General features: G+C 40.7%; 1 protein-coding gene across 5 annotated transcripts in view; it reads right to left on the minus strand.

Annotated features, from left to right (window-relative positions):
* The window catches only part of SRPK2 (SRSF protein kinase 2), a 152,342-nt gene that overhangs the window by 79,129 nt on the left and 51,892 nt on the right, over nt 1-21,321 (minus strand). The gene's annotated exons all lie outside the window — the stretch shown is intronic.

Below are 21,321 nucleotides of genomic sequence, written 5' to 3' on the forward strand. Positions count from 1 at the left end.
TAAGCCTTACTGACCTGATTATATTACATTTTATATTATAAAGTCTAATAAAGAAGAAACAAAACATTTTTAACAGATATTGACTTTAATAATGTAGCAAATCTATAAACTAGTGAAAATTTTATAAAGATGGGAATTATTTCTATTTTGAGCCGAGATAATTTTGCCAGAGGTAGAAAACTCTTACGTTTTACTGTATTAACAGGATTCCTTTGCCAGGTGTTGTCTGTATTCTCAGAATGAAACTGAATCATGCAATATTTTTAGTCACTGATATTTGAACTATGATTTCTCAGGTCCCTCCTGTTCCAGAAAAGAGCAAATGGCATTGCCCTTCTTAAGTCACCTTCTCAACGGCTCAGTGAATTGCAAATATTCTTTCCTATCTCCAAACAGGACTATCAACAAGGCGGCCCTCCTGCAGTTACTAAGCCTTAAATCAAACGCCATTTCTTTCCAGCATGATCTAGCTATGTACCGTTGTAACTTTAAAGCCTCAGCATCTTTTCTGCAATGAAAATACAACAAGTTTTGGGCACAGTGAATTCTAAACGGTCGTTACGGTCTATAACGGGTGCTTTCATGTTTCAAATGAGTCTTTGATGTTATTTAGAATCTCTAGCTCCTGGCTGATATAACCAGGCCACAGAAATGGGCAAAGACACACGTAAAATAATTTTCAAGGGCTTGGTTCTGGTCTGTTCCTCCCACCCCCACCTCCAGTTCACAAATCTTTTCTTTCAACGTTACCGTTGAACTAGGATCAGTATTCAGGAGAATTTTCTGCTCCAAGACTTCTAAAAAACCTACAGTATTGATTACAAATGGGAATACCTTTTCTCATTCGACAAATAACCATGCCACGCATGATATACTGTGTTATGCTGTGAATATATCATTACTTGACATGAATTATAACAGGATTGCCAACGCCTTGCTTTAGCAATAGCTTTAGTTTTAGACGTACAGAGGCAATCCACCACAGAAGGTGTGCTGTATATGCAACCTTCATAGGTGAAAATGCTAACTAGTAACATATCTACAGCTAAACTAAACTACTAATTGAAACCTCACTTTGCCCCCCTTCACTTTCAAGAACTAAGTCCCTGCTTTGGCAGACTGTAATTATTGTTCCCCCAATATGCCACACATCCCTGGAAAGTGAAGGTGGTGTTGCACCTTACACAATTTCCTTTCAATATCAACGCCTGCATTACCAAAACTTTCTCAAACAGAACCAGAATGCTTAAAAGCCTATTCAGTGCCACTGCTGTTAGGAAGAGCTCCTGAGACAAGAAATTACATGCCTTCTACCACACAGATTAATTGCTGATGATGGTCTATGAAATTGAAGAAAGATGCTGGATTAATTAATGCTGAAGAGAGACAGTAAAAACGGAACCCATCAAAATGCAAGGACAACCAGCTATCCTGGCCAATTCTGGAGAGCGGTGATAAAATGTCATGTTCATAATGTTCCTAACAGACACCCAGAATCCAGAAAAAAGGAAAAAATAAAACATCAACCCAAAAGTCTCAACTTTTACCCTCCAAAAATTGAAGGGATTGGGTGATAAGGCTCTGCAAGAACAAATGAGCCCGTGCTTTGTAACTGAGCTCTTCTTCCATGTGGGCTTTCAAGTAAAGGCTTTGTAATTTCTGAGTGGGAACCATATACCCAAGAACACTTGATTATTTTTCTTACTATAGTTTTATTTTAATGTATATTAAACCCAAAATATCCAGGCAGTATGTTAGTCTGAAGATCTCACTATCTAATTGTTAGGGTGAAAGACATGTCTACCTACGTAGCACATAGTCACAAGGATCATCAGGGGACTGGAGCACCTCCCATATGAAGACAGGCTGAGAAAGTTGGGGCTGCTCAGCCTGGAGAAGAGAAGGCTGCGTGGAGACCTCAGAGCAGCCTTCCAGTACCTGAAGGGGGCCTATAGGGATGCTGGAGAGGGACTCTTCACTAGGGACTGTAGTGACAGGACAAGAGGTAATGGGTTCAAACTTAAACAGGGGAAATTCAGGTTAGATATAAGGAAGAAGTTCTTTACTGTGAGGGTGGTGAGGCATTGGAATGGGGTGCTCAGGGAAGCTGTGAATGCTCCATCCCTGGCAGCGTTCAAGGCCGGGTTGGACAGAGCCTTGGGTGACATGGACTAGCGTGAGGCATCCCTGCCCGTGGCAGGGTTGTTGGAACTAGATGATCTTAAGGTCCTTTCCAACCCTAACTATTCTATGATTCTGTGATTCTATAGGCATTAGAAGAATTACTACATAACTTGGTAATGTTGCACCGAGTGCAGAGGGGAGAAAAGACCAGCCTAAGGGAAAAAGCTGTAGGAGGACCACTCAGTTGCAAAACTGTTAGGCTGAGATCAGCCCTTCTCACAGAACCATGCACAAGAGGTATTTATCCCTTGTATTTTGGGAAGCATAAGGAATCTGTGTAAGCTTGTCATGTCTTAGGTACTAAAATCTTGTTACAGAATTTGACAACTGGAAATCTAGGAAATATCCACCTAGAAGACAGCTGGGACAGTGTAAGATATCACTAGCTCTCCAGATACTTGTTTCTGCACCAAAAATCAGCTTTCCTGTAGGAAAGTAAACAGAAAAGTGAACTAATACTATACCCAGAATGAACCCATCTTTAATCCAGGTACTATCAGAGACTGATTCCCTAACAAGCCTGCACAGACCTGAGGACAGCAGCAGAGCTGCCGTATTAATCAAGCAGTCCTCACGCTCACCTGCTGAGCTCCTCATGGGCATGCAGACACACGCAGTGAGCACCCCCTAAAACCTTGAGAACATGTGGTATTTCCCATTGTAACATCAAAAATGCCAAGAGAGCACAACGTACGTGAAAAGGTAAAATCAAAGTATGTTAAAACCAGTAAAGAATCATCACAACCATGCCTTAATTTCTTCACTGACCCATTACCTCAGACATGACGTGGAGAAAAAAAAATGGCACTGGTTCCAAGAATTAACAAATTGGCCTCCAAGTTAAAGCAGTACAAACACAACAGCATTTGAGAATCACACACAGGCCTTTTGATTTGACTGTTGTAGGCTGGCATCATTTCAGACACAGCACAATCGGATCCTGAGGAAGAGTAGTGGCTCCTGGTGCTCTGCCTAAAACCCTAAGGCAATTCAAATACAGTTATTGGTGAGTCCTGGAGGGAGATAGATCAAGCTTTCCTCAGGCAAGCATGTTATAATCATCAACCTAGGTAAAAGCTAGATACCGGAGTACAAGATGGAGACAAGCACAGTCAGTGTGGGTGTGAATTAACACAGCTCACTGAAATCAAGAGTTATACCAGCCTCAGTCAGTAACTGTTTCCTTTAGCTAATGCTTCAGTGTTTGCCAACTGCAGCTATAACACCACTGGGGACAAGGATAAAAAATGTCAACAAAACAATGCTGAGGTGTTAAGACTGACTTACAGTGCAATAGAAGCCTAGGAGACCTTTTAAATTCAGCATCTTTTGTTAAAAAAAAAAGGCAATAAATACTCAACTAAGTCAAATACATAACAGATTTTTTTAAGGATGTGTTGCATTTACATGCGTCTATATTTATGCTTTATAGGAAACCATTAAACATCATTTCTCAAAAAACAAAAACTGGAAGGAGTGTGTATGTATGTGTGTGTGTGCGCGTGTGAAAATTCCTTCTCTTCAGGGTGTACAGACATAATGTCTTTCCACCGGTCACCTTTGTTTGGAAGAAACACATATACACATCTTTCACACTTCTTTAAGAAAAATCAAAACATTTGATAGAAAACTTTTAAATGGACAAATCACAATCATACAATCATACAATCAAAGAGATGTGAGCATCTCCTGTGAGTAAAACAGTTTCCCTTTTGTGCTTATATCATTAATGAACCTAAGTACCTCAGAACACCACCATCATCTTAATTACGTTTATGCATTCCCGTTGACAATGAGCTTGGACTGTTCTGAAGTACACAAATACAACAGTGTGCAACGGACTAAAACTGTTCTGCTTTTTTAAAAAACAAGATAAAGAAAGAACCCTAAACAATGCACACTATGAATTAAGCAAAACACAGTATGTTCAACAGATGACAGTAAAATTAAGCTAGTCTGGAATCGTAATGAACAATACCTAGACGTATTTGCTAAACTTGACTAGCATGAAGCCCATAAAACTAAAAAAAAAAAAAAAAGATACTGACAAAGGATATATTACAATAATAGAGATATTACTGTCTCCTCCTATATGTAACATTTGTTGCCCCTTAACATAAACAGTGCATTTCTCGATTTCTAGTAACTGCCTCTCCTCCCAAGATTTGCATTTTGCAGTCAAATCAACATACAAAATAAAAGCTGACTTACAGACTCTCAAGTTTTCACCTTCCCATCCAGCTGGTGATTCACCCATCAAAGCACCTCCACTGACACTTCGTCAACATCCTCCACACCTCAACACAACAGCAATTTCAATCCTCCTATCTGGCACAAGGAAGCTAGTCTGTATTCCATTGAAGCTCTAGCAATTTCTATTAGATGAAGTAACACTGTAATGAAAGCAGACTTTTGCATTACTGTGAAATTGTAAGATTGAATGCTAGCAGCAGTAATAAACCTGGAAAAAAACAGAAACTTTAAGACTTTCAATCTTCACTTATATTTTAAGTAACACAACTTTGATTTCCAACTCCAGAAGACTTGATTAAGGACTAGATTACTGGGGGGGGGGGGAAGAGGGAGAGATCTCAATACCTTCCCTCCTCTAATCAATTAAACCACTCACCATGATCCATTTACATTCGGCTTTATAAAACAACTTAGCACAGAGGAAAGAAAAAAAAACAGAACAGAATCTTTAGTTTATCATCTCAAAACTATTTATAAATAATATAAAATTTATTACAGTCAAAAGAAGAAACACCTTTCAGAAGCCCCAAAGCAGCCTGTGACTGAACTCTGCAGACTGAATATGAAAATCCTCAGTATCTTTTTCTAAGAATTCTGCATAATCCCACTTCCAAAAAAAAAAAAAAAAAAAAAAAAACACCCCAACAAAACCAAACCACTTTTACTTAGCAAGTATTATTTTCTTTCTTGAGTGCCTTCTAATTCTTCAGTATGTAGGTCATGCAGCAGGCTACCAGCACTACTTGAGAAGGTACAACAGGAGCTGCTGTACTGTAGCCTCTGATCCTCCTATCCAACCAAGGCAATAAACAGATCGACACAGGGCCACAAAACACACGTAGGTAGGACTAAAAAGGAAGGAGACAGCATTTTGGTTGACAGCACTGAATGCCCGCAGTACACACAACATAAATCACTGAGTTTTATATTTGTATAAAAATGGCTATACCCCCCTCATTATTATAATGTGCCTATCCCAACAAAAATGTAGTGCAGTGTGTTTTACAAGTAAATCCTTGTACCCCAGAATCCATGCTGACAATTAACTGCATTACACCCAGAATTAGTTTTTCACCATCTCTATGTTAAAAGTTCTCATTTCATTTGAAAGTAGAGCACTTTAAATATTAATTCCATATCCTCCTTTCTTTCCATAAAAAGTTTCACTGCCAAAATCCTATCAGTGAGCTACTCAATGAGCTGGGTGTTCCATTTTGGCTATAGTTTGGAGTAACTGCAGCTTGCATTCTATTTCTTCGAATGGACTGGTACCAACTTAAAAGACTCAAGTCACAGATAAAAATAACTTCATAGGCATTTAACTATGAAGAAATTGTTACAGTTTGCCCAGTTGTTACCTCACAGCAGCTTCCACTGAAACCAAAATGATGGGTTTGTTACTAGTGAATAAAGGTGAGACTGTCCCCAGAAAGGGAGTTTCTGTATTACCTGGCACATAACAAGTACATTAGTCAGGTGTGTTGAAGGAGTTATCACATCATTAATATAGTTCAGTAAAAAGCTTTTTCCATCACAATTAAGGCTAGGAAGTTATCATAAATAAATAAATAAGCAACACCCCCCACCCCACCCCCAACCCAAATCTTATGTTGGAATCTACTAAATGTTTACTAGGTAAAAGCATCAAATGCTTACTAGGAAAAGCATCAAAAATCAAGGTGCAGAAACAGGACAACATATACTTCTGAAATAGCCAGGACAGATGATGAACAACAATTAAATACCTCCTTTATCAATTACTTTTGTCCATCTGCCTACAGATCTGAGACCTTTCCTAGATGCAAACCAGCTGAACACCAAACACTAAAGTGAATTCTAGAAACAGCCAGAGGAAAAAGGAATTAGTGTTGTAAAGCTTACGAAGCCCCAGTTACTGTAAGAAGGGGAAATGAAAGCCACAGACACAGAACTGGACCAAACAGATGTTGTTCAGACAGGCTCTCTGGGTTTTTTTACAGGGTTTGACTTCATGGCTAATAAGAATAAACAGAACAGTAGCAAAGAAAAGCTACATACTCTCATGTGAATTTACCTAACTACTGAAAAAGGTGCCTTCAAGAGAAAAACATGACCAACTAGAAAAGCAACTAGTCTTAGGATTACAGTTTAAGTATAGAAGTCAGAAATACAAATTCCTGATGTAAGAAGGATTTTTTAAAAAAGAAAATTTTTTTTTTCTTACATCTAAATGGAGTTTACTGTATTTCAGTTTGTCCCTTCTGCCCCTCCTCTGGTGCTGCCCATCACTGAGAAATCAGTCTTCTTTACACCCACCCATCAGGTATTTATTTATGCACACTGGTAAGATCCCCAGGAACCTTCTTTTCGCCAAGCTGAACGATCCCAACTCTCCCAACCTCTCCTTGTATGATAGGGGCTCCAAGGCCTTCACCATTAAGCTTTGTGGTCCTGAAGTGGACCGACTCTGGTAGGTCCCTGTAGAGCTCTCCCATACTGGGGAGCCCAGCACTGGACACAACACTGTAGTGTGCCTCACCAGGCTTGAGCAGAGGGGAGGGATCACCTCCCTTGACTTGATGGGCAACGCTTTGCCCCATGTTTTATTGGCTCACGTTCAACATCCTGTCTACCAGGTCCTTTCCTGCAAAGCTCCTTTCCAGCTGGCTGGCCCCAGCCTGCACTGGTGCATGGGGTTACACCTGCCCAGGTGCAAGGACTTGGCATTTCCATGTGTTGAACTTCAGGAGGTTTGAAGTTTTCTCCAGCCTATTGAGGTCCCTCTGAATACCAGTCACAATCCTCTGGTGCATTAATCACTCCTGCTGGTTTTGCATCATGTGTAAACTTGCTGAGAGCGTGCTGTGCCTTACCAGCCAGGCCATTAACAAAGATATTCAACAGTACTGGCTCCAGTAAATGATGGCTTCAAGAGTACACCACTAGTGACTGACTACAGCCCTTCAAGCCAAACAGTTCAGCCAGATTTCAAACCACTTCACTGTCTACTTACCTAGGCCAGGCTTCCTTAGTTTGATAACCAAGTGGCAAATCTTGCTGCAGTCAAGATAAACAACAGACACTACTACTGTTTAATCAATGTTAAATACATCTTAAGCCTCTAACATTTTTGTCCTTCACTATATACTTGGACCATTTTTTGCTACATCACAACAAATCCTATTATTTCTTGCGAACTAATTATTACAAGCTGGTAACTGAATTATTATAAAAACTTCAAACATATATATACACACATTAGTAAGTGAAGTTCCACCATATTTTCATACCTCTAACTTTCACTTCACATAATCTTATCTCTTACAATGCATCAGTACTTTAATTTTCCAATAGCCACCACAAAATCAAAGGCAAGGGATAGCAAAGCAAACAGATGACAGAGGATTGTGAGCAGATAGTACATGAACACCTGAACACAAACAGGGACAAGAATGAGGACTGACTAGGAAGGCGGGGGGGGCGGGGGGAGGCAATAATGGGTGAAGGGAGGGAGGGTAAAGGGAAAGCTCTGGGATAAACTTCCTGTTGTACTTGCATATAAAAACTCCATTGCAATTCAATCTCAGATTACTTTCTGCAGGAACCAGCACACATATGAACTGCTAGTTGTAGAAAAAAAAGATGTTTTAGAAGCAGCTCAGAGAGCCAGGAAGTTGCAAGTCTCAGAAGCTTTCAGGAGTTAAGGAAGACAAAGTGTGAGCTCCAGCTGACTCATACAAGGCTAGACCAATGGAGCAGGGTGATGAAGCATCATGCGATAACCTAGTCAGGCTTCCCAGAGAAGAAAGGCAGTAATTTAGAAGGGGGGAAAAAACCCTCAAACATACAGGACAAATTAAATCTAAACATCCTTGTCCTAGAGAAGTCCAGTGAAGACCTGGCAGAAGCCCAGGAAGACTGATCCTAAAGCAGCTCACACCTGTCCATGAGAAATTCCTGACCAGAGCTATTTGCAGTAAAGGGCAGGAGTCTTCAGATGCCGCATGATGTGACCTGGGAACAAACTGTGAAGTCCAGAGAGGGAGTAAAGGTATTCTAGCATGCATAAAGACTTCTTTTGAAAGTTGTATTTTAGGTACAGCATTGTTATTCTTAAAAAAAAAAAAAAAAAATCCTGCCTGTGATCAAGCTGCTCTCTAAAGAATTCTGTACTTGGCTTCAATCAAGGGTGATGTTTGGGCTGAACACCCTACTTTTAGTCTACGTGAAAAAAAGGGAACATTGGGTCTTTTACACAACAGCTGTAAAAAATAAATAACTAAATAAATGGGAAAGAAAAACACTGTCCAAAACACACATTAAACCCAGTCAAACTGTGATGTGTGTGAAGAGTTAAGAATTTTATAAATAACAATCACAAAATTAAAGGAGTTGGGGGAAGCTGTTGTTATATGTACCTCTGTGTTTTAAGCAGGAAAAAAAAAAACAGCAAAAATGCTGTGTGATCTTAGAAGAGATAGTTGGGGGGGGGGAGGAGGAGTATGGGCGTTGGTTTTGGAGTTTTAAGGGTTTTTTTTAGTACAGTACTTGCCAGACAGGCAGACTTGAAAACATCAGCAATATAGCTGCTTGTTGCACTTGGTTTCTACTCTGCTCAAGCAAACAGAGCTCTGTTTACGCGCTTCATAAATAAACAGGACTGTACATACACACAAAAAAATCTCACAACCCTCAAATCACATAATCTATTTCTCTTCCTGAGAGAAGCAACTTGGCAAAGCCTCAAGTATTAGCTAGCTCTTGGGCTCTTATCTTAGAAATAATACATGCCAGGTTTTCTGAATGCAGATGTCAGATAGCCAAATATTGGCTATTACACATTGTGGGTCTGTGGGTTTTGCCTGCTTAGCTACCATGAAAAGGAATTGAGCAGTATCTTGATGCTTGCAGGTCAAATTAATGACTGGCCTCCTTGTCCACCCATGAAGACATTACTTCCCTTCTAAATAAGGACGTATGATTGGGTTTTGCCTTTTTTAAATCTGCCCAAGAAATACTCTTCCATTGCTATTACCAGACAGCTCTTTTCTGGACCAGAACACACAGAAGCAGGATGTCTAGTTGCTTTATGTTCCAGAACTCCTTACTACTATTATGCATCCCTGCACTATCTACCTCAAATGGGTTCTGCAACAAGCACAGAGGACAAGTTAAGCAAAGCAGCACTACTTGCTTGTGGTCATTGCTGAGCTTTGCCTCTGTTACATGTATGATCCTAACACCTCCAGAAGGTCTACATCAAAAGCAGAGTATATATTTAACACATTGTAAGGAGATACTTCACTTTTCCTTTCCAGAATACAGGTCTATAAACTGAATAGGAGTTTAGTAGCAGACAAAACTGCAATGCTAAATTTCCATAAGATTGTGAAGTAGCAGCAAAGGAATTGTGCATTTTGTATCCTCAGCAGATGTCAGTCTTTTGATTGCCCATGTCAGACCTAGATCCAGTTTTAGCAGATGCTACGTGGCCCCTGGGAGACCAGTGTCAAGTTATCTGATTAAAGGCTAATCATAACAGAGACATACCCAGCAAGGATCAGTGGAAAGTAGGTAGAGAAACCTGATGAGTGAAAATGGAGCACCTGAATCAGCTATTCCCAAGACCATCAATTAGTCCACACTCCTCCAAGCATGAAACCCACCAAGATGAGTAAAGGAGGAAACTCTCACCCCAGAAATACCTTGAAAACTAAAGTTTACTGCCTTAAGGAGTACAGGACTTATTATAGGATGTAGCAAGGAAGAACATTTGGGATTATGCAAAATTTATCATGGGATTGTGAGAATATGCAAGACATTATGAAATGTTTAAGGAAAAGCACCAGAGGTGGAGAGACAGGGATAAAGGTGGATGAAGAAGAAACAAGTATGAGAAAACAGCAGGAAAAAGGGACAAATGTGACAGGCTCAATGCAAATGGGAAGCTGGTCACTGCACTTGTCTGTCTTAGCCCTGCCCTTGATAAGAGTCTACCCTATATTGTCATTAAACCCCATTTCTGTCATCTTTGTGGATGTACTTTCTATTCCGAGTGTGTGTATGAACTCAAGCCAACTTCAAGCCAGACTGGCCAGCAAGTAGGTAAGAGGTCTAAGCACCAGCAATTGGAGTGAGAACACAGACCTCAGGGGTTCAAGGGTCTAGGTACCAACAACAGGGGAAGAAAACCAACGGGTCAAAGCTTCAGCAACTACCTAGACCATTTAGAACTAGGGGGACCTGTGTAGCATTTAAGTCAGTTTCTGTGAAAATTCCAGTAGAGAACATCCATCCTGAGGAGCTGGAAAGGAGGAAAAGGACTGGGCCTTCCGTGCAGGTCCTGAGTGCTCTGTGGGTGCCACTAAAAGCACCAGTTTGAGACTCTGTTGATCCATGTGGCCAGCTGCTGTATGGTAGCATGTTTACACACACACACTCTTATTGGGAATAAGTCTCACTGCTGGCTGGCCCTAGGGACACAGAACCACAGCAGCCTTGTGCTTAACTATTTAGCTGGGACAGCAGATATGCCTCTGGCACACACAGCCTCCACATCTGGCTACCTCTAACAATTGGCAGGGCTAAAAGGGCACACACCTTTAGCAAGTTTCTTAGCAAAGCTATAAGCTATCAGTAACACTTTTGAAGGTGAAGTGCATAAACCTGCCTTAGACTGGAGTTTGGGGTACTCTGTACTTGCCTAAGCCGTCCTGGTATCTGCTGGAACACACTCCACACAGTTTTGCTAAGACATCTGCTAAACCAATGAGTATTTAGAATCATAGAACCGTTAGGGTTGGAAAGGACCTTAAGATCATCTAGTTCCAACAACCCTGCCATGGGCAGGGACACCTAATGCTAAATCATATCCCCCAAGGCCTCGTCCAACCTGGTCTTGAACACTGCCAGGGATGGAGCATTCACAACCTCCCTGGGCAACCCACTCCAGTGCCTCACCACCCTAACAGGGAAGAATTTCCTTCTTATATCCAACCTAAACTTCCCCTGTTTAAGTTTTAACCCATTACCCCTTGTCCTGTCACTACAGTCCCTAATGAAGAGTCCCTCTCCAGCATCCCTATAGGCCCCCTTCAGATACTGGAAGGCTGCTCTGAGGTCTCCACGCAGCCTTCTCTTCTCCAGGCTGAACAGCCCCAACTTTCTCAGCCTGTCCTCATATGGGAGGTGCTCCAGTCCCCTGATCATCCTCGTGGCCCTTCTCTGGACTTGTTCCAACAGTTCCATGTCCTTTTTATGTTGAGGACACCAGAACTGCACACAATACTCCAGGTGAGGTCTCACAAGAGCAGAGCAGAGGGGCAGGATCACCTCCTTCAACTTGCTGGTCACACTCCTTTTAATGCAGCCCAGGATATGGTTGGCTTTCTGGGCTGCAAGCACACACCTGAAGCCAGCTCATGTTCATTTTCTCATCAACCAGCACCCCCAAGTCCTTCTCTGCAGGGCTGCTCTGAATCTCTTCTCTGCCCAACCTGCAGCTGTGCCTGGGATTGCTCCGAGCCAGGGGCAGGACCTTGCACTTGGCTTGGTTAAACCTCATGAGGTTGGCATCAGCCCACCTCACAAGCGTGTCAAGGTCCCTCTGGATGGCATTCCTTCCCTCCAGCGTATCAACCGAACCACACAGCTTGGTGTCATTGGCAAACTTGCTGAGGACGCACTCAATCCCACTGTCCATGTCAGCAACAAAGATGTTAAACAAGACTGGTCCCAACACCGATCCCTAAGGGACACCACTAGTTACTGGTCTCCAGCCGGACACTGAGCCACTGACCACAACTCTTTGCGTGCGGCCATCCAGCCAGTTCTTTATCCACCGAGTGGTCCATCCATCAAATTGATGTCTCTCCAATTTAGAGACAAGGATGTCATGTGGGACAGTGTTGAACGCTTTGCACAAGTCCAGGTAGATGACATCAACTCCTCTACCCCTGTCCATCAGTTCCGTAGCCCCATCATAGAAGGCCACCAAATTGGTCAGGCAGGATTTCCCCTTAGTGAAGCCATGCTGGCTGTCAACAAGCACCTTGTTGATTTTCATGTGCCTTAGCATGCCTTCCAGGAGACTCTGCTCCAAGATTTTGCCAGGCACAGAGGTGAGACTGACTGGTCTGTAATTCCCCAGGTCATCCATTTTCCCCTTCTTGAAAATGGGGGTTATATTTCCCTTTTTCCAGTCATCCGGAACTTCGCCTGACTGCCATGATTTCTCAAATATGATGGCCAGCGGCTTCGCAACTTCATTCCCCAGCTCCTTCAGGACCCACGGATGGATCTCATCAGGACCCATGGACTTGTGCACGTTCAGATTTTTAAGATGGTCTCTAATCAGTTCCTCTCCTACAGTGGGCCCAAGGTCTTCATTCTCACAGTCCCTGCATCTGCCTTTCAAGACTTGGGTGGTGTGGTCAGAGCCTATGCCAGTGAAGACTGAGGCAAAGAAATCATTCAGAACCTCAGCCTTCTCTAAATCCAGGGTAGCCAGTTCTCCCGAGAGCCTCCTGAGGGGGCCTACATTCTCCCTAGCCTGTTTTTTATTTGCTATGTACCTACAGAATCCCTTCCTGTTACCCTTAACATCCCTAGCCAAGTTTAATTCTAACTGAGCCTTAGCTTTCCTAACCTGGTCACTAGCTTCTCAGACAACATCCCTGTACTCTTCCCATGCCACCTGTCCTTGCTTCCACTTATTATAAGCCTCTTTTTTCAACTGAATTTTCCTCATGAGCTCCTTATCCATCCAAGGAGGTCTCCTGGCCCTCCTGCTGCACTTCTTTCTGGTTGGGATGCAACACTCCTGAGCTTGCTGCAGGTGATACTTGAATATCAACCAACAGTCTTGGGCCCCTCTGCCCTCTAGGGCTGTATCCCATGGAACCTTCCGAAGCAGGTTCCTGAAGAGGCCAAAGTCTGCTCTTTTGAAGTCCAGGGCAGTGAGCTTGCTGCACGCTCTTCTCACTGTCCTGAGGATCTCAAATTCAAGCATCTCATGATCGCTGCATCCAAGGCTGCCCTGGGGCGTCACATTTCCAATGAGCCCTTCCCTGTTGGTGAGCACGAGGTCAAGCACGGCACCTCTCCTGGTCGGCTCCTCTATTACTTGCAGAAGGAAGTTGCCTTCTACACAATCGAGGAACCTCCTGGGTTGCTTGTGCCGGGCTGTACCGTCCTTCCAACAGATGTCAGGGTGGTTGAAGTCACCCATGAGCACAAGGGCCTGCGAGCGTGAGGCTTTTCCTATCTGTCTATGGAGTGCTTCATCCACAGGTTCTCCGTGATCAGGCAGTCTGTAACAGATGCCCACAGTAATGTCTCCCATAGCTATATTCCCTTTAACCCCGACCCACAAACTCTCTGTGGACTGCTCACCTGTCTCCAGACAGAGTTGCATACTCTCCAGCCTATCCCTAACATAAAGGGCAACTCCCCCTCCCCGCCTGCCAGGCCTGTCTTTCCTAAACAGCCTGTAACCTTCCATTCCAACACTCCAGTCGCAGGAGCATCCCATCATTCTGTGATGCCTATTATATCATACCCCCATAAACGTGCACACATCTCTAATTCCTCGTTTGTATTTAAATGATAGTAAAAAAAAAAAAATTAGCATTCTCAGCCACCACTTTACTTCAACTGGATGTCTTCTGGGCTTTTAATAGCCCTTGAAACTCCTACGTGCTAAACACAGTTGAAAGGAATCTTAACTGGATCTTTACTGTCCACTTCCTTTTCAAGACAGGAATCAACTGTATACCGCTACAACAGAAGAGTAACACAAATAAGGTAAAAATACAGATGAAACAAAGTAGATATTTAATATGTTCCTGCAATTTAATATACAAGTTTGCCTTGGGGAAACTTGTAAACAGATTTCCACCAAGAGCAACAGTACCTTTGACTACTAGTGGTCTGCAAAAGAATTCCGGCACTCTCTGGCAGCACGCTATAGCCAGAGTCCCCAAAGAAGAGGGCCTATGCTAATTCATCATCTCAGTAATGCACCCACAGATATCAAGAGTACCTTCGAGAAAGGGGAAGACTTTTTCCTCGATCACCAGTAATAAAGTTCGGCATTCTTTCACTTCTGTTGTGAAACTAAGCGTTCTGAGGAAGGCTCTATCTTTTTTCATTTGGCTTTCTAGACTGATGCTCTAAAACATTAATTACCGGGGAAGAAGCCAAGTGAGACTTCAAACCAAGTATATAAAGACTGTTTGTACTCTTAGTCATACTGTATTAGAAATGAAATGTTTTAACTGACAAAAATGTACTTCTGAATCACTGTGGTTGATCATTTTTTTCGTATCTCTTAGGGAGGTCTTGGTCCAAAGCTGCATTACTGTCTTCTTGGAAGCAGCCACTGCTCATATCTATGACACCAAGCAGCAGTGGAAATTCCTGATTCTTCTCACATATGCAACAGGAGCCATCAGAAAGGCTTTACACTGTCACACTGGGGATGACAAAGCACCACGTTGAGGAAACCACCACGTGGTCTCCCTGTGGGTAAGGTAATCCTTTTACAGAGGCAGTAGAGCTAATTCCAAACATCTTCCATTCCAGTTCATAGCATGGAATAAACAGAGGTTGGTACATCTGTTTGGTATGTGGGCATGGCAGAAACTGAATGCTTTTGTGGGAAGTGGCCACAGCAGCTCTAGATGACAGACAATGAGAATATGCAGGTCCTGATGCTGGATACAGAATAACAAAACAGCTGTCCACTGAAACCAATAGGAATTTCAGACCCCTTTTCCACCTCCACAGAAAAATCACTGCTGGATATTCCAATACAGTAGTTACCAAAGAAAATAACATGGTCTCTTTATAGTAGTATTAATAACAAAACCAATTTTACTAGTTCTGCCAGAACTACTAATATTTAAGCTCTGACAACACAAGCACATAGCTTAAGAAGAGTTTCTGCACTAATACAGCCTTCTTTGCCCCCAGAAAATATATACACTGCCCTATTCCCACGCACATTAGTACCAAGCAACAGAAGTGAGGACAAGTCCTTGCCTTCTTAGGAAGGCAGTGAACATCCCAGTAGATTTGGGGCATAGGAAGTTGCTTGATGAGAACAAAGCACTGAATTCTTAAAATGTTTCATGTTACTCCAGTGACATTTTTCAATATGAGAAGTAGCTTTAAAGAATTATTTGCCCTTATACAGAATTACATTGCTCCAGATTTTGAAAAAAATTCTTCAAGATTAACCAACACAACATTAAAATATACATTTCACAACCTTTCAAGAGAAAAAATACTATCTTTCATTAAATGAGGATATCACCAGGGGGTTGGAACCCAATGAGCTTTAAGGTCACTTCCAAGCCAAACCATTATATGATTCTATGACAAAGTTACACTTAGCACACATTTGTCAGTACAGAGAGGTTATTTAAAGTGCCTTCTGAACATCTTATTAAGCACAATGGCCAAAAAGCCATACAAACAGAACATCTACACAGGATGTGGTTGTTTGTAGCATAGGTAACAGGCAGAGCATGGAGTTGCAAACATTTGTTTGGCAATTGGAGATCTGAAGAATAAAAAGAAAGAAAAAGTGTGAAGCAAAAGAAAGGGAAATAGCAAATCACTACCCATCTAGTCACAAAGAGTAGCATGAGTTCAGTAGGCATCCCAGATGAGGTGACTTTCACATTTGTTTTTAAGGTAACAGTGACTGTCCATATATTTTTCCAGAGAGTTTACCCAAGCCTTAAGGGGAGTTTTGATGAAAACAGAAGCACCTGGGGCAGATACTGACTCAGGAGTATAAAATTCTGGAAAACACAACTAGTAAAAGACCTTCTGGTCACAGTATCTTTTGAACAGAACAGGTATTTTCCAATCCAGTGGAAAGACTAATCCTCTTAACTGCATGGCAGGATTCACAGCTACTCACGAGCTGAGGGATGCCACAGTCTCCTGATAATATGCTTATAATAGACAAAATATGCAACAAAACGGAATGCCTTACTTGGCATACATTTGTTTAACATGTTGCTTAGCATCTCTTCGTAACTACATCAATTGCATATCAATGGAAATACACAGAACGTATCACAGTAAATTTACTGAATTTTATCAGGTGCTAAATACTTTATTCTTCATTTTTAAGTATACAATGTGAAGGTGCAGAAAACTACTAACTCTCACTGTACCACAGCACTGTGACATAGAAACACAGTCATCTGGCATGGGTTCATACTGTTTCATACAATCTATCAGGTAAAATTCCCCCACCATCTGTCAGGGGGTTTGGTGTGGACATTTCAGGGAAGTCAGGATTAAGACAGTGATTAGGCAAAAAGTTTCAAGTTATGAAACAGATTGAATTTGATACAAAAGGCTTTACTAGAAATGACCAACTGCTTTTTCACTGCTTTTTTACCATGAAGTAGAACTGAAATACATGTTTACCTCAAAGTATATTGTTGAAGTTATAGTTTTCAAGTATTTTATATGCATTTTTTTTTAGCCACTAACTGTTATAATCATCGCTTCACTGCTTCAATTAGTTTCCCATGAACAGTTCTCATATAGGAAGATCTCATACACCCCCCCAGCATCTTAAGTCTCTTCCTTTCCCAAATTTCTGTAATTCCAACAGTAAGTGCCAAAAATCACTATTCATGTTGTCAAGAAGGTATACCAGAAACCTCCTTGTAATAACTGTCTCACAAATAACTGCATGATAAAAGGCTCACAAAAAAGGAAGAAAACAAACACGTCTAAACAATACCAAGTCTTAAACAGAAGATCACTGACTACTAGGGATACTAATGATATATTGCACTTGTAGTGAAATACCAAAGACACTGATTTTCTTGCATATAGCAGAAATACCAGACAGACAGAGAAATAAAGTCCATCACGCAAAAATAAAACACACTGCAAATTCTAAATCTTTTCAAAGCCTAGTGATCAGCTGATATAAGCACTACGAACTCTAAAACGAGTGCTGTGTCCCCTAAAAATATCGCTTGAAGTGAAAAAGCTGCTCTGCAAGTGGCTGCTTCCACAGACTATTTCCGTTTTTTCTTTTCCCCTAGACTAGCACAATGGCACATTGCAGCATTCCTTCTCCCTACATCCCTTTTACACTTCACTTTAAAGCCTTGCACTCCAAAACAACGAACCTGTGAAACCTTTCATATGAAAAATACATAAAATATAGGGTTCTGTTTGGTCCAATTTTAGTAATCTAAAATTAAGTATCTAGTCTAAGAGAGCTATAGAGGCACACTGTCACAGAGCAGAGTTTGGAGAGTGCCTCCCTGGAGAAATAACTTAGGGCCCACATTAAGATAGGATTATTTCCTTCCTACTTCCGAGATAAAATACAATGAACAGCAGTATTAGCGTGCAAGTCTGAAATAAAGGGGAAAAAAAATATACACTCTTCATTGTTACAGGTATCTTATTTTAAACAAACTGACTGACTACTAAAAATAAATTTGGACTGCCCCAAAATAGAAGTGAGGTAATACTTCTTTTACGCTTAAAAAAAAAAAAGTAAAGCAGGAAGACAGCTAAAGAAAAGATGGTATTTCAAAATTTGCTTAGAAGTTACTGGAACTGATGAAATAGTTGCATTTTTTGGACAGTATTTATTGTTTGTGTTAGATACATAAATAACAATAGAATTATCTTATAATGCCCTATTATCTAATAATTATTCCAATACATTTATCTGATACACAGCAATGTCAACTCAAACTAAATGTTGTGAACTGAAGTTTCTTCTACTTTTAAACATGTGTTTCATTTCTGGTCTTCATTACGAGTGATACTTCTGCCTCAGGAGAAGTAATGCATCCACAATTAAATTAAATAAACCCCTCCCTTTCCTAAACCCAAAAGAATCCTTCAGCATCATAAATTTGTTCCACATTGCCTCTTACATCAATTAACATTATGTCTCTTAGAAAAGGCAGAAGACATGCTCCAGCTTTTTTCTTCCTCCTCATTATTTTAGATTTCTTTCTCCTTTAATTTATCCCTGACTGCATTCCTGGCATGACCTGATGAAGAAACCATGTAAAAGCACTAATACATTAATTTGCTCTGCAAAGATAAATCTCAAAGAGAGATAGGTATACATAGCCCAAGGTTAAAAAAAAAAACAAAAAAAAAACAAATAACAAAAAAGCAAACACACAAAAACAACAGTCCTCCTTAAACCTTGCACCACCCCACCCCAAATACTTCTACATATTGAATGACAAACTTTACCGATCTACTGTCATTTGGAAGTATCCTCCCATTGCTACTATTTATGAAATCCCTCAAAATGATGAAAATCAAATTATACACACTCTGGTTATCTACTTTAGACTGCTCATGAGTGGATGCTATTAATTTCCTTTTAAAAAACAGTGAAGCAGAAATTCACTTTAAAGCAGCCTGGATATGCAGCCTTTGCAGCAAGACATAAAAAGGCAGGTCAAGTATTTCAGACTTCTCAGCCTTGCTAACAACCTTTACCACTAAATATCCTGCAGTCAAAATGCACTGCTAAGATGACATAAATTTAGAATCCAAAAATCACAGCTAAAAAAATACTGAGTTCTCTGTACTAAAGTTTTATGAAAAAGAAAAACACTATATATACATTAGAATTGCAGTCTAAAGAGTAGAAAATGGTCCAGGTGGAAGAACTGACTTTTCTCAAAACAAAACATAAACCACAAAGCCTAAAAAAGGCAAGATAAGAAAATCTGTGCAGCTTAAAGCATTGACTGCACTGCGCATGAGAGAACAGTTGTACGAGAACTCATACAACAGAAATTAAAGTATTTTTTGCTTTCTGGGGGGTGTCCTGAAAGACTGTCCTCCTCCATCTGGCTGCTGCTACTTGCTTTCTAATGATATTTGCAAGGCTGGGGAGGGTAACCTCAGACAGCCTCCACTGAAACATAAAGAACATGGGGGAACATGGTAGTTAAATTACTGCTTAGTAGATAAAGAAACCAGGTGTGTGCCGCCTCGTAAGCATGCTGTAGGAAAACACTTCCACGCTATACTTAAAACTTAGACATCCAAACAAATCAATTCATCGTAACAAGCTCCAGGTTACCTGATCCACTGTAGTGTTCATGTGCACACAGGCATCCGCAGTTACGGGGGCTACCTTATCAACAAGGAGTGAGGACTTTGCCACAGGCTGTTAACACATACAGCAGCAACATTAACTACTCAGAAATCTAGGACCTACAGATGCTGCCCGATTGTATCTGCTTAATGAAATATCCCATAATACAAGAAAACACAGCTATCTTATCCCCTTCATCTGCAACTACTGTTTTTCTAGGGCAGAGGTAAGGGGAAAGGAAGGATGTCACTGTGAGTTAATGCCTCTAAGTTTGTAATTTACTTTTGAAGGCTGAAATGCCTCTTAACATCTCAGAGGATCCTCAACAAAAGGCTGGATAATGGCTCCTAAAAGCCTCTTAAAATCAAACCAACCAACTATGCTAAGAGAATGCTGCAAGACTTCTAACATGCTGATCTTCCACAACAGCCAAGCCATTCATTATATTCCAGCTTCCTTCTCAGTTTTTGTTTCCCTAGGACAGGATAACATGTTGAACTTGCCAAGTGAGCAAGAAAACCTACAAACGTTGAACTGTCTTGTAAAAACAAAAATCAACCAAAGAAAGAGGCAGGTATTGAGCTTCTCTATTCCCATTTCATGTTTCTGTGAATGCACAGAGCACCTCCTCTCCCTCCCCTCCTGCTATGCAAGCACTGTCTAGCAGTCTCTACTAGTGTAGAAAACCAGAAACAAGCCATGGACTCTTTCAGATCTTCCACCTGACATTTCCGCTTAGAGAATTCAAGCTTCTCAAAAAGTCCAACCATCAGAAACAAGGGTAAAAGCTAGTAATAAAATACAAAAGCACAAATTCCCTTTCTGTGTTTGTCAAACACATGCATAATTTCATGTTTGTATGGTATGAAAACACACTGCAATTTTGCTATAGAGCAGACTGAGGGCAGTTTTAGCAGTTCAGACTCTGAATACCGTAATGTTTATTTTTTTTTTTTTAAAAACAACACTTTTATACAGTAATTTTAAAAGGGCCTTGAAAGGAACTGGCAGCTAATAGGAGAGACAGCACTGTTTCATAACAGCTTGCAAAAAAATTCCATCTATTTTTAGATACTTGAAAAGAATGTGGCTATTAAAAAAAAATCTCAGATTATACATAAAGTTGTTTTCATTTACAACTGACCACATAAATCATGCAGCTGATGTGTCAAATCAATCTCCAGATGAACAGTACCATGTATTTACATCCTCAAAAATCTATGTGCATATATAAATTAACATTCACATTTTAATCTTTATTACACGATAAAGCATCATGCTGTTATAAAAATATTACTTTTTAATGAATGGCACTTAAATGGATCTCAGACAAATGCATCATTTTCTAACTATGCGTTAAAATCCTTTATAGGGACCTATTTGCCTCGGAATACCATTAGTTCAACTACAAGCACACTGTGCCCAAAAACAGGCTGATCAGTTTTCAGGTGCTGTGTAACATCCATATTTATAAAATAAATATCTGTATTACATACCAAATTCCCCCACAGCAATGCCAACAAAAGCTTTTCCAAAAAATCAAATTAACACCTGTTTCCTTTACTATTTTCACCCCATCACCCTCTCCATTATCATCACCATTTTATTAGTCTTGTATTTAAAAATTTCAGGAATCAGGGTGGGATAAAGGTAAACAAATAAACCTTAAGGTTTTCTTTCATGATTCTTACTTCGGGATACATAAATAAAGTATCTCTCAATGCTCTTCTTATATTTCTCCATTTTGGTAAGGTGACTTAACAACCTATTCCCCCCCACCA

Source organism: Pezoporus wallicus, unplaced genomic scaffold (genome assembly GCF_028554395.1).
Source record: "Pezoporus wallicus isolate ANWC-B61680 ecotype Strahan unplaced genomic scaffold, APGP_CSIRO_Pwel_v1 contig_5542, whole genome shotgun sequence".
Taxonomy (NCBI): domain Eukaryota; kingdom Metazoa; phylum Chordata; class Aves; order Psittaciformes; family Psittacidae; genus Pezoporus; species Pezoporus wallicus.